This window comes from Chelmon rostratus, chromosome 5 (genome assembly GCF_017976325.1).
Source record: "Chelmon rostratus isolate fCheRos1 chromosome 5, fCheRos1.pri, whole genome shotgun sequence".
In the NCBI taxonomy this organism is placed as follows: domain Eukaryota; kingdom Metazoa; phylum Chordata; class Actinopteri; order Chaetodontiformes; family Chaetodontidae; genus Chelmon; species Chelmon rostratus.
The window spans coordinates 26,332,636-26,347,077 of record NC_055662.1 but is presented as its reverse complement, the minus strand read 5'-3'; positions in this window follow the sequence as shown (position 1 = coordinate 26,347,077).

Here is a 14,442-nt window from a genome sequence, read left to right as displayed (position 1 = left end):
AAATCTTAATTATGTATCTTTGTGAATTTAACTGATAAAACAGTGAAAGAAAAAAAGTATCTTAAGCTACACAACGCAATGAGTGCTCTCTTAGCAATAAGCTCACGTTAGAAATTAGCCACTTATTAACGGCTGTAACAGTTTTTAACTTAACATGTAAAGCTAGATATGTGTTTTATTCACCTGTATTACTTAATGTGGATAAAGACCTGGCTAATTTGCTGGACATTTTGGAAGAACAAGTTCAAGGAAATACTTTGTTTTATGGCTCTCAGCGACAGGATGTCAACAATATCGTTTTTTAACGCTGCGTTTTTAGCATCGCTAGCTAACATGGTAATGACTACCTACAGCAAAAGTTAGCTAACAGCTAAACAACAAAGTTATCATTAATTATAATGAACATATTGTAAGTACGTAAGTAAGTACGTTACTTTATTGTTTATTTAAAATTACCTGTACGTACGTGGGAGACCAACGACGACCAGTCAACAGTTCTATTTCCTGCCGGCACGTGCTCAGTAACTGCTGTGTGACACGGTGTCTTTTCAACCATGACCACTAGGAGGCGCCCCTTACCTAAAATATTTTAACCCCGCCTTACAAAACGTGAATGTTAATCCAGTAGTCACTATTATTTTAGTTCTGGTTTGGTCTCTACAAACCCCCTGATGCAGGTAGGATACTTTAGTTTAGATACTTTAGATACTTTTAGTTTAATCAGCACCTGGCACCATATTGAATAAATTGAAAACTGTAAATTTCTCTTTGGAGATTAATAAAGTATCTATCTATCAATCGGTCTATCTAATGTAAAAAAAAAAAACAGATTGATGTCCAGGTGTGCCAGCCATTTTATTGTTCATTAATAGAAAAATAAATTCTGAATCAGCTTCTTAAAATTCAAACTACAAAACATGATATGTGTTGTGTATGATATAGAAATGTGTGTTTTTATAGGGTATTTATGAATTGGAGTTGGCTGTGAGTATTGTGACTATAACAATGAAAGGTCTGAAACCTCCTTCAGTATAGTCCATCTTATGGTAACACACACATACATGCAAACACTTTGTTAGTACAGCTTTTTCAAAGTTTATGCAGAATTTGTTTGACACCAAGATGTGAACACACACAGGGACACAGGAGATAAGAATGATTTACACCATATTACTTTCAACTTAATGGATTCATAAGAAAAATGTGGACACAGAGTGAGAAATCCTGTGATAAAGAGTGAGAGACCATAAACTCTGAACAGCAGTCGGTGGGAAAAAGAGTTGTAGACTTCACCTAAGGAGCTTTCAGGAAATTTGACGTAGCATGTTTAAAGTTTGGACAAGTCTCAGTGTGCACTCGCTGACATCTGCTTTGCTCCTGTCTCCCAGTACCACCCCCTTTCTTTAACATCAAAGATCCACCTACACAGGGTCGTGCGGTTTCCATGGTTACTAACCCGAAAACTTAGATGTTGCATCATCAGTGCTTCATTATAATCCTCCCGTGTATCACCATGCGCACTCATGTACAATTTCACACAATTACATCCATGAAAACACACGTTCCCACACCACAGCAGACACACAACCAATCGTGTGCAGAAATATTCATGTTTCCTGGATCTTACAAATAAACACACACACATAGATGTGCACACTAACATCAAATCATCTTACAGGATCAGTTTCTGGTGACCTAAATTGCCTGAAATGTTTTCCTACAATTAGCAGTTGATCACACTGGGTCACACATTGCATGGATTTTATAAGAAACAACAAAAAATGATAAAGCAGCATACTGGATCCAGCAAATTATCATAAGAGGGTATATTGTTTATTTCCAGCTAGTGTGAGACGGGCATGGCCCAACACAGAGTAATTAAGTAAATTAAAAAAAAACAGCTACAGAGTAGCTCGCCTGATCAAAATATACCCGTTAATTCCAGGTCAACTGATCAAACAAAAAACTTTTTTTTGAGAGGTTTTTTAATTAGCTGTCTGATTAGTGGACTATTTTTCCCGGGGTTTTGTTGAGTGTCAAGCTCCGACTCTTAACAAGTTACAGACAAAGTGAAAGAAAAGAGCAAAGCATGCCCCTGCAAAATGAGCGGCCATTAGCTTGAGGAACAACAAAATACTTTTGCTCAGTTTCTGATCTGCAAAACAAATACAATACTTGTAAGACTTCCTTAACAAGACATAACTTTTTGATCTTGACGTTCATTGATGATCAGATGATCAGAGTGCATTTCTTTTCCAAAACCGTAAAGGAACATTTAAGAAAGGCTTTGATTTTTAACCCTGAAGTGCTGTATGTCACCACCACAGAGGAAACCTCATTAGAGGAAATTCTGTTCTCGTTTCATACATTAATTGAGCTTGTGGAACAAATTGCTGCTGAATTTTATCAAACGTTCATACATCCCGAGCTTAGGTTCTTCTCTAAATCTGAGCTTTGAAATCATTGCACATAAAGTCTTTTCCACAATATTTGTCAGCAACAAAAAATGCCACTTCTCTGACATTTGAAAGAAGCCAGGTTTGACTGAGAATGAACATCAGAGTGAGAAATCGTTGCTCTTGAAAATGTAAACACAACTGCGAGCCTCTCTGGTTTTAGCGTAAAATGCAGAAATTTCATACAGTGTTTGTAAATGTCCTGAAAAGAACTTGAAGTTTTTTAACGTCCCATTGACCTCACATGCGCTTAAACAAAATTCTGCATTGTAGTAAACTTTTTTCCCCTAATGTTGGCAGTTAATGATATGAGTAAACATCCTTCTGGAATTAATTAGCAGCAGTAAAGCAGCTGTTCACACAAATTTGCAGATGAGCTTTTGAAATCCTGGCAGGTCCTGATCAGCTTATATTGTGTATACAAATAAATCAGTGTAAATACAGTCAATACATGTGTAATTATTAACTCATCATGAAAACAGATTGTTTTTCTGATCCATCCTCTGTCTGTTTTGCTGGAGATCCTGAACAGGAAGTGTGTTTCCTACCTTAATCTCTGTGCACAGCGGGGTCAGAACTCTTCTAGTGTGAGATTTCCTCGTCATTTTCCTCTGAGGGACAAAATCAGAGACAGAGTGAGAGAGGAAAGTAAGAAAACATCTGTTGTGCTTCACAATGATATGAATGAAAGCTGTTCAGTTAATTACTTCATCTCTGTGCAACTGCTTTGTTTGCCCAGAGCTTCAAATAACACAACTAATTTTTACATTTTTAAATTTAAATTTGCAGTTTTCTGCCACAGATTAATTTTTTTTTTTCCAAACTGCAGTCGCTAAGTGTTGTCATGTACTTCTAACACAAAGGATCTGTTGATACCACAGCCTTCATACTGTAAGCTGATGCAACGTGGTGAAAACAGGCACACTGAATATGGCTGCATAAGACTATTCTTGGTAGCTTATTTACCCTGAGCTGACACATTTCTTTCATCACTGAACTCCTTTTACTGCTCGTTTTAAATGCAATAACTACATTTACCAGTGGCTTAAGGTCATAAAAATCTACATCATATGAAGTTAAACACTGTTGCAAACAATGTTTTCAAGGCTAAACTGAAGGTCTGTTTTGTTGGTCTGTAAGTTGCCAGCAGGATTTTATAATTCTCATCCTGAAGTTTGCCCAAGTATTTCTTCTCAAATTGTATTAGATGAAAAAACTTCACATGAGGATTAGCTCTCAAGACATTTTTGGTTCAGGTTTTATGAAAATATTCCAACCTCCACTGACTGAAAGTGTTACCAAGACGCTCCGATTACAGTTGCAAATTACAGAGAAAGATGACACAAGGAGGCAAACTGCAGAATGTGGGTTTAATGGTCACTGGCCACAAAGATCCAAAAAAAAAAAAAAAGAAAGAAAGAGGAACAAGAATCAAATAAAATGAGAAGATCTTTGGTATGTGAAGCTTTACTTCATCCTTGTTTGATTAAATCCAATTTTTATTCATTGCTATGGTACTGAAGATCTGATTACTGTTGCTATAAATCTCATTTCAAATCTTTACACTGACCGTGTATACGCATCAAGTGATTTAAATCGTAAATATGAAATTATTGATGTTCACTAAAGGGGAAAAACAGGAAAAAAAAGAGAGAAATTTACTTATATAGTAATTTGCATTTTGAAATTGGGTTCTAGAATATATTTTACTACAAAAATACTACTCGCTGTTCAGAGAGGGAGGCTTAACACTTGATGCATTCAGGAGCTGCAGCTAATAATCAGCAGTTTTAATGGCGGGAGGCAGGTGTGACAGCTTCAGCTCTCACCTGTCACCATCAACTTCTCCAGCTCATTACAGCCAGCTAGACTTGAGCACGCCGAGCTGTTCATTCCTTCAGAGTTTTTTTTTATCCATTCAGCTGTGAGTGCCATACTCCGAGTCTGGTGTGTGGCCACCTCACTCAGATGTGCAAATCAATGCAGGAAATTGGTGTAATGAATTCAGGACGGTCTTGTCCTTGTCTGTGATAAGTGGCTTTCCTCCAACTCTGCGTTTATCTTTTCATAATCAGACACCACCTCACCACCTTTTTTTCACTTTACTGCACATTTGTACAAAAGGAAAAGATCCCTAACCTTCTCTCATCCTCCCTTCTTCTCAAACCCTTTGAAAACCAAACAATATAGTATTTTCAGCAGTTTATCATTTTTATACCTGCAGAATCTGTTGGATATAAAAAGAAAGTTTAATCCAAAGAGTATGAAGCTGCTGTGTGATAATTAGCCTCTGTCCCGTCTCATATCCTAACACTAATTACTGCTTCCTCTCTGTGCGACAGAAAGGTTGGGGATGCATTTTTAAGCAGGCTGACGCCATCAATTATTCACACACAGCATCCACGGACAATATGTGTGTTTCTGTTTGCCAGAATTTGTGAATTTCTCTCCAGTGCGCCTGCTTTGTACATCAGGTACATACAGTATTTACAGATCATTAGCATCACTGGGCCAAAGAGAAAGAGATCTAAACAAACAACACTGCAGCTACATTATGCACTGCGTGAGTGATGGTTTGTGGCCACCCTGCAACAGAGGTCCAACCACAAAAATCAATAAACGTATCAAAAAAGACACGTGGTAAGATTAGAACCGTGGTCTGTGCTCTGTTGTTTGAACTTGTCTGCAGTGATTCAGCTGGGAAAGACTCAACTTGCTGTCGAGCTGTAATAGTAGATGAGCCAAAAGCAAATGCAGCCTCCTGTGGAGAGGTGTCACCAAAACTGTCCTTACTGCTGCTGAAACTCCTACACAACTCACAGGCTGTGTGACAACAGTCTAAATGACAGCCAGCAAACACAAGATATTCTTAATATGCTCACGAAACAACGCATTTGTAAATTTCACATGTGTTGGTGTGTGTGTGCGTGTGGGTTTCAGTGACTCACTAGTGCTGGCTTTCCATCCAAGGCACACATACACTAATGAGGGACAGCTCATCTGTGTCTGAACGACAGCCACGGACCGGCTTGGAGACAAGCCGCTAATCACTGAATCATGGAGAAGAGGCCAAAGCATGAGCGCGCTCACACGTAAAGCACGAACACACATAAATTCCCTCTGTGATGACTACCCTGATTGTCTTTTGCAACACAGAGCTAAAACTCAAAGAAAATTAAGATTCTAAGAGTCTTAAAAGCCCTCAGTTATCAGTATATGCTGTTTGCTGTAAGTCGAGGCTTTAAAGCCATGAAAGAGAACACTGAACATCACATATGACATGATGATCACTTTAATCTGCTCTCAAAGTCCACAGAAAAGCAAACTTAAACATTTAAGGGAAGACAAGAGTCAAAAGATGATCGCTTCAGTTAGAGGACAGAGAATCCCTCAAAGGCTTGTTCTGGAGAAATGTGCTAAATCCATGTTTTATCAGACTAACAGGGAGCAGCCTATTGTGGATGATTTATACATAGACAGCATATGGTTGCTTCAGTGTCCAACAGCCAACAGATGGAGGCGCAAAGCAAGAAAGAGAGGGAATATGGGGAGACGATTATCATTTATTTAGCACACCAGCAGCCGACCACTTCGCAGCATTGATCTGTTACCACGGCTTACATAATGCATTTTTTATCATCGCCCAATAAAAATTCAGCCCATGATCCCAGACAACAGCGAAACCCAAAGTAACACTTTTCTTATTTGCCAAATCGCTGTGCCCTCGTTTCTACTACTTTCTCTCAACTACGATTTCATCAAACTTTTTGCGCATGTGTGAAATCATCATCATCATTGTTGAGGTTTTTACACACTCAACCCAAACTTCATGTCCGAGACTCATTCAAAATGGCCGATGCCTTACCACTCTGAAGGCGTCCGAGGCTCCTCTGGAATCGCCTTCCTCTCGCCCTTACTTCACCTGAGACTGGAACTTCTGAATCCTCTTCTAAACAAAGGTTCCTTCTTTCCTTTTAAAAAAAATAAAACTTTGAACAGAAAGGTGCAAAGCTGAGCAATTTCACAACCAGATGAGGAAAGAGGAAAGAAGCCAGATGATTGGACGGAGAGAGGAATGGTGGCTGAGAGAAGATGGCTGGCTCCAGGAGTCAGGAGCCACAGGTGGGTGAGACGTCCCTCTGCTAGTGGAGGCGTGTTGGAGGACAGGGCATGACGCGTGTGCACGTGTGTGTGTGTTGTGAGAGAGAGAGACGATGTCAGTCTCTATTAAAACACATCTGTAGGTCCAGGAGAAACGCTGGGACGAGGACGAGGATCCAGATATTCCACAATCATCTCGCTTCAGGCTCAACAGCAAAACCAGCCAAACCTTCTTCCAGTTAAAACCATTACAGGCAATCTAAAACTCTTCGCCACGCTCTGATTGGCTTTGCTGATTTGCTTGTTTTGTCAAGCTGTGTCTGTGTTTGAGCCTGAAAAGTCAGAAAGAGGAAGAAGAGGAAAAGAGCTCTTCTTCTTGTGTTGCACCTCTACGCAAAACGTCTCTCATCTGGCAGCCGTGAAGATTGAATAAACGTCCAAGGTGACCAAAATGAAGCAATGGCGTCCCTTATTCCTCCAGTGACGCTCTCCTCCGCTCTTCCTCATTGGCTGATCAGTCCGCGCTTTGTTTCCTGTCATAAGCTGGCAAGGCCTTGTCTTTCAGCAGAGGTGAGGGAAAGAGAATGAAAACCGGGGTGTCGGGGAAGTCCTGTTCCTGCAGATCCGGCCGCTGCCTGGGCCTGATGAGCATCTGGCAGGTGGAACGTCATCAACAAAAGCACCTGAGTCACAGTTACTCTGCGGGTCTGCAGGGTGGGAGACTCAGTGTGTGTGTGTCACCCCCAGTGATCCAGACCCTTTGAGCATCTCCCCGGGGCAGGTTGCTAGGTGAGGCTGTTATGATGCCCACCCAAACCCCCCCCACACACACATGACCACACACACACACACACACACACACACACACACACAGACTGCACAGTTTGAGGGGAGGAGGGTTAATGATAGCAAATAAAGAAAAGTAAACAGCGGGTGGCTAACAAGTGCTAATTTAGCTCGGCGCTCCGCCATGAATTAATGAAGAGATCACTCGGATTCCACAGCAACAGAGGGGAGGAGTTGTCTTGTGGGACGAGGGTGAGGGGCCCCTGTCAAGCTGCCGATCGTTTTAGGGCCCTGAGATGCCTCTCTGTTGTCTGGAAACATGAGTATGACATACCGTCTCACTTGGCTCATCCATCCATCTCCTCTCCTCTTTTTATTTCACTATTCAAACCCTCGTTTGTATTTTTTTAAATCTCAGTTTTGCATTCTTTGCCTTTCTTTTCCATCCGTCCACATGCTCCACCCGCGCCTCCCTCCTCCTTCATTTTGCCCCTTCTCCCGTCATGGCCTGTCTGCGCCGACGCCGATGCCTCATTCATCTCCACACCGCTCCATCATGAAACTGCGCACACCTGCTGCACACCTGCTGTATACACAGACACGCACACACACAAAAACACAAGCCTCCTCAAGCTTTACATAAACCTTAAAACATGCGCAAATCAGAGAGGAGAGACAGGTCTAAGAAGAGCGTGTGAACAAGATGAAGCAATTAAGAGAGACGTTGTATCTTTCACAATAGGTCCACATAACAGCGACGCAATTAGCAATCAATTACCCAGCTGTGAGTAACAGTGGGTGGGTGGTTCTCTTCAACAAGCTGGTTATTAGAAATACTCAAAGAAGAGCCCAAATAACAGGAGACAATAACTGTGGAGAAGGAGCTGGAGGATGAGGAGGAGGACGATAGACAGGATGCACAGTGAAGTGAAGGAATGGAGGTGATGTGAAAAGATAAGGTGACCTAAAGTTGCACAACAAAGGATTAAGTGTTTTGCATTAGGTGGACAAGGCTTTTAACTTTAATGGGAGACAAAACCGTTTTCACCTGTGCAGATAATGACTGCCTTTTTAGCACTAAAACAGAGCAAGGGGGGGGCGGCAGGAGAAAACTTTCCTGAGCATTAGCAGAAACCCTCATATGTTTTTCTGTGCTGTGTCACAGGCTGCAAGACAGGCGGCAAAACACACACATTCAGCCGACAAGTCGATCGTATCAATGCGGCTTTAATAGATGTTTATATTGCAAAGGGTTTCATATGTGATTGAAGGGCAGGGGCATTATAGACCGAATGAAAAGGGTGCAAAAGTAGAAAATATTAAGGGCTTTCTCTTAGACTCACTTTAGAACACACAAAATCTATATCTAATCAGATAGTGTGGCTCATGGCACAGCTTTCCATCAATCCCCAATACAAAAAGTGTGCTGTCAGGTTATTAGTTGACACACTGAGATATTGCATTACACATTGAGCCAGTCAGTTGTCAAGGTTATCAGAGTAAGTAGGTTCCTGCTGGCTAACTGCATGTCTTTACTAAACACTGAGCGAGCGTCTCAGATGATTTACCCTGTGATCCCTCTGTGCTTGAGCCCAGGCCCTTGGGGGTTGACAGAAGTTGGTTTTTTAGCTCAGTTGCGATGTCAGATGTATCAGTGACAGCCTGGAGCAGCAGCTCTCAGCAGAGCAGCAGGCCTTGGCGTTTGGTCAGTCAGGGCAGAATCGAATCTGGTGCCCCTTCTCAAGGGAGCGATGATTACCTTGGACCGGTAACCACACTTCATGTCTCAACTTGATTCATCTCAACAGGCGATTGGTTTCACAGCAAAAATTAGCTTAGTTGGATATTGAGGATGGGAGCATCAGGCGTGATTGCTGCCATCATTACCATCGTTTTCGCAGTCACCGTGATGATTGCCAAACACTAATGGCCTCACATTTCCGTGAACATTTTGGTGGCCTCTTAAGTGCAGATTTAGTTCAAACCAATAAACATCAGCTGCAAAAAGCCTCCAGAAAACCCTCAGCTATCACACAGTGACTCCACTGAAAGCAACACATTCGAGTCTTAACAGCTTCCACAAGGTCTCTTTACAGCTCAACAGAATGAACATTACATTTAACAAAATGTTTGTCACACACATGGAACAATTTCATTTTCTCTGAATCACCCAATGACTCATGTGCACAAATCAGTTCAGAGACTCACTGAATTTGGAAGTTTGGCTTTAAAAATCCCACGCTGGGTTTTAGCATTTAAACATCTCACAGCCCCTTCAAGTCCCCAAACACAACACGTAGCCACATATTAATAGAGTGAATGATTAAAATACAGTATAAGCACTTTTGACAAAAAAAAAACTGCATCATAATCCTTTTTTTATTGCATTTCTCAGGGCCTGATTAGCCAGTATCGTGCTGTGTGGAAAGTACATGGCATATTTTCTGGTAATAGCTCTGACTGGCACAAGGCTATAACCGTCACACCCATACCTCTTCATCTACAGGTAGATAAGGTTAATTCACTGTCTAATGGGCTGGGGAACTGATGAACCATTTGATGTTAAAGGGTAATTGACTATGTCTGAGTAGTGTTGTGTGTGTGAGAGGAGATCAGGAGACTTTGTGTGTGTGTGTGTGTGTGTGTGTGTGTGTGTTGTGGAGGGAGTATCACTCTCAGAAGCACAGATGTGTCAACATGCTGTCAGAAAAGATTACAGACATCATTAAAATATCTGCTCTGTGACCTTAAAGCGATGCCACCCACCTCCGCACTGACTCATCACTGCATTCTGCTGCTGTTTGTGGTCAATTTGTATACTGCCTGGATTGCTATACGCACTCCTATGATGAATAATAATAACTTTATTTGTTTAGCACCTTTCATACAAGAAATGCAGCTCAAAGTGCAAACGCATGGCAATTACTGTACATGCATCAAAACAGGGACAAAAAATATAAGTAAAATAAGATGGAGAATAAAGCCCACCATAATAATGTTGGAAATAAGATAAAAATAAGGATGAAAATTGAACAAAGAGAACACATAAACATAAAGATAGAAAATAAAACCCACTTAATAAAAGTGTTTGTTTCGGCTGTTGCTGGAAACCTCCAATAAAGCAGCAGCAGACGATCACAGTGTTCTTGAGGGCAAATTGTATATGTATATAAGGAGGACCTTAAAATCAATTCTACATGTTACAGGAAGCCAGTGCAGAGCAACTAAAACTGGACTAATGTGCTCTCTCCTCTTGGTTCTGGTTAATAGCCGAGCTGCAGAGTTTTTGATCTGAGGCTTTCAGAGTGTTTTTGGCTTTTTTTCAGGAGGCCAGTAAATTGTACGTAACTGTAATCGAGTCAGCTTGAAATAAAGGCATGAACCAGTTTTCTGTATCTTTTTGATTTATAAATGGTCGCACTTGCCGTTCTCATGTGTTGTTTCTAAATCTAGGATAACACCAAGATTTGTAACCTCAGATTTAATCCAGGAAATTTATTTCCCCAGATTATTAAAAAGCATTTCTCTTTATTTTAGGGCCAAATAGTAGGATTTCAGTTGTGTCCTCATTTAACTTCAAGAAATTATTGCTCATCCATTTATTTATTGGCAAAAGACTACTGGAGTCTATAGCTGCAGCATCATTATGTTCAGCAGAGATCTGCAGAGCTATGGAAACATACATCGCTGTCTAATGATGTCACCAAGTGGCAGCATGTATGGTGAGAACAGTAAAGGACCGAGGCAGCTCCCTACAACCCCAAAACAGATGTCATGTTTCTCAGACACATGCTTCCTCCACCTGCTTTATCAACACTGCTGCACTGTTTGATTATGTAACGCTTTGTCTCATCTGGCCCTCGACAATGACTTTTAGAGTCGCAAGAACCTCTTCCTCAGGTGGTCTCGGGTGGTCCGCCACACCTTCCCTGTGTGACGACACCGGGCAGAGAGGGAACCGAGGCCGGACACGTATTCGAAAGCTCCCACTGACCCTGAACTGCACGTCTTTCTGTGACACTTTGCTGCTCTTACTGTGACATTAAGCAGACAGGAGATTTACATTACTCCTCAGGGCAGCAAGGACACCAGTAGAGGCGTTGTCATGGAAACGAACCCCCTACATGGCTGTCAGAATTGTTTAATTATTCAGGACCACCATCACTGAACATCAGCGGGGAATCAACTGGAACTGCTGAACCGACTGAATGGTGAGATTAAAAAATTATACAATGTGGTGAGTTGGGGAATCCAGATAAACTTACTCTGAACACACTAAACTGTTGAGCTATAAAGCTCCTGGGTGGACTCAGCTAATGAGTATTTGCTGCTCTGCACACACACTTAATTTCTATGCAAACATGCACATGCCCATACCAGTAATCCACTAATCTAATGCAGGCAGGAAGCTATTCTCGTATCAGCCTGTGCCTGTCTTTGATACGGGTGTTAATGGCGTTGAATAGAACTTTGCACAGGCATTTAAAAAGAAATGAGATAACTAACACGCTGTCTGTGCAAAAACAAAAGTAGGTCATTTAATCAACACTCAGTTAAGACCAGCTGTTTTGATGGGGGGGTTTTTCATGGTATCAAAAAAAAAAAACAAAAAAAAAAACCCAGCATGTTAAGATACAAATTATACCTCACAGTCAAAGTATGCATGCTAACCCCAGTTAAAGCTAGCTGGTAAGATAGCAACAGTTAGCCTTGGCTAGAGCTAAAGCTCTTTCTTCCAAGCTGTTTCTTGTGACTGAAATATATCATGATGATGGACAAACATGTTGCTTATTTAATTTGTTATCCCACATAAATAAGGTAGAAGCCAGTCATGGTGAATAAGTCCTGCTAAAACTAGCCTAGCTTAGCATAGTGGCATGAACGGCCATCTTTGGAGTGGTTAAGCTACTTCTAAATTAGGCTCCATACTTGACTGTTGAATGGTAAATTAATGGTTTAAATAATGATAAAATTTTTAAGTTTTGTTTTAAATAATTATAACGAGAATTTGAACAACATATTTTGTGTGTTGATACTGCGTTTTCCTCATATTCATCTTTTAGTTGTGGTCTAGGTCATTTTGTTGGTGATTTTTTGTTGTAAAATAATAAATCAGTCTAACAGACTTTAAATGAGCATCCCTTCCATGTGTTGCACAGTTTACACAGTCGACCTGAAAATGTTAAACCCTCATTATTTTCAACTTTCAGCTTTTCTGTGTTCATGTTCTCTGCCTTTGTTCGCCCAATTTGTCTCCTGTTTCTCTTTTTTCCCCACAATCTCTTGTTTGTCTTTTCATTTAACCTTTAGAAGAAGGGTTAAAAAGGGAAAATAAAACTGATGTAGCTGCCTGGCAGTGTTAAAAACTAGAAAAAACATTAAAAAGAGAAGACGCAGTAACTACTGACATGTTACAGTGTAGAGTATGTGTTGCTATAGCTATACCCTTTTCATGATAACAATGTACAGTATAGCGCTAAAGGCTACCGCCCACACTCAGCACACACAGGAGGCTGTACAGTGTCATATTTTTATCCTTGGCATTTCTCTAATTGTATTTGCACAGTTCAAACGCCTGAGTGTTACATAATTAAAACTCAGCTGTAAGGCTATGTTGCATCCATGTGACTCAGAAACATGATCATTACAGGATTCAAAAGGTTTTTCAATTATGTTGTGCAATGCAATAATGTCTCAGAGTGCCCGGGCCTACCTAAAACACCAGGTTCAACCAATGAGAGCAAAGAAGTGCATCCCATTTTTTCCTAATGGCAGATGCCCGGGTGTCAGAGGGAGCTGCTGTACTCGTGAGCATCATTTTGCCTACAAACTGTGTCACAACAATCTGTCCTCTCTCATTTCCAGAATGGTGTGAAGTGTGTGGGAGCACCCAGTCTTCATGGTCAGAGACCATTTTATGGACAAGTGAATTCACTATCTGAGCCATATGGTGGGCTGTGGTCTGTTAGGACTGCACAATATTTCTGTAGACAGGGAGTTTTTATATCATTTTCTTGCCAAGGATCTTCACACAGAATCGGTCTCACTAGGATATCAGCAGCAGCCGTATGCCAGGTGACTGGATGAGACAGGTCCCTGAATCTTTTAACTTTTATTTGTCCAATTACCCTGCAAATGTTAGTTTTAGCTTTCACTTTTTAGCTTCATCTCGTCCCTAATCCATAATTTATGCCTATAAGTAGCAAAAGCAATGCTCCATCTAATAGTTTTATGTGCTTGATAGAAGATGTTATCTTTGATCACCAGAGGCTCATTAAAACTTTACGATGTCCCTCTGGCCACTACGCTCTGTGTTGGCAACTGTTGTGGTGAAATAAGCAGTGATGGTTATTTTCAGACTACAGTTTGATGGTGATTTTGGTAGTGTACAAAAAGCTATCGTAGCTTTAGAACAGACAATTTTGATATTAATCCAGAAATATTCACAGTACTACAAACATCTTATACTTTTTTCATATACGCTGTCCCTTGGATACAATTTATTGTACTGACTTTGTTTCAGCATCTCAGATAGGATTGATAAATCATAATAGGTTAATTTCGTGTCATAACACATTTGAATGATAATAGAGCACATTTATAATGTACCACATGTATGGTAGACCTCTGCCCAATTTACTTTATGTCTCCATCACTTTTCAAATCAAACGCCCTTGTCAGATAAATGAAGGTGGATTTATGCAAAAGATGACTTTCAAAGTAAAAGGCAGGGATTCCTCAAAAATACCAGGCTGCCCCCAAGTGGTAAAGTTGTATAACGGACACATAACACATTGAATGTAGTCTTTTTTGCACTTTTCTAACCTACAATCCCGATTCAGAAAAAGTTGGGCTGCTGTGGTGTAAAACATAAATTAAACAGAATGTGATAACTTGCTAATCCTGTTGACTGGCTGAAAACAGCAGAAAGTCAATATATTTAATCTTTGACCTCATCGGCTTTGTTGATTTCTGTGAATATCTGCTTATTCTTAATTTGATGCAGCAACACGTTTCACCAAAGTTGGGACAGGAGCAACAAAAGACTGGGAAAACACCTGTCTGGAACATCCCACAGGTAAACAGGTTGATTGGTAAC